The sequence below is a fragment of the Penaeus monodon genome, chromosome 30 (genome assembly GCF_015228065.2).
Source record: "Penaeus monodon isolate SGIC_2016 chromosome 30, NSTDA_Pmon_1, whole genome shotgun sequence".
Classification (NCBI taxonomy): Eukaryota; Metazoa; Arthropoda; class Malacostraca; order Decapoda; family Penaeidae; genus Penaeus; species Penaeus monodon.
In genome coordinates, this window is record NC_051415.1 from 29,748,453 (window position 1) to 29,749,373 (window position 921).

Here is a 921-nt window from a genome sequence, read left to right on the forward strand (position 1 = left end):
CCATGCCTGTCTGTTTATCCGTCTCTTTTTAACTCCCCTTCCTCTACCTTCTTTTCGTTCCTTCCTCTTCCGTAAACAGCAAAGTGGCAACATAAATTGCTTTCAAATTACCTCACCTGCCTGCGTTAATGAAAACCTCTTTTGGACGTTGTGACTGCATCATAATTTTTATACAAGCGAAATATAACCACCTATATTCAATGGGGCAATAATCGCATAAAACAAGTTTATAGAAATATAATAGATAAAAGAATGGATATAAAGAATATGTGTACAGGTTTACCGGTCATCTGGCATCACCGAGGAAAGCTTAAAACCGCTTTGATCCGCCTTAAGTTGGTATCTTCTCTAAATCCCTGAAATTTCTGTTTAACTGTGAAATGTCTGTGCATATTGTGTCTGATAGGTAACTACTACTTAGAATTTAATGCATTGTATTAAATGGAATATAAAACAAACGAGGAATGTTATCTATGTGTGTGTTTTATGAGTGATTTGGTATTTTGCAAGTTTTTTTTTTATAACCGTGAACACTACCTTATGCGGTCTGTGCCTTATTTATTTTTCTGCTGAAATGCGCCGCTTGGGGGAAAAAGTCGCGAAATTTTCTCTTCACGAAGATTCATAAATATTATGACATTTGTTCAGTCAAATCTCATGATTTGAATATTCTTCGTAAGAAGATAACCACCTCAAATAAAATCACCGTTTCTTTGTTTCCTTCTTTGGTGAATGTTTGCATCTAATCACAAATTCTGCACACATGCAAACTACCGTTTTCTCTCAGTGAAATCACTGGCAGAGGTATACAATAGTTTTATTACTTCCCTCTACCTTCCCGACACCTTTCCTCTTTTTTTCAGTTGTCCAAAAAAGAAAGAAAAGAAAAAAGCGTCGGCGATCTGTTACTACGAAACACAA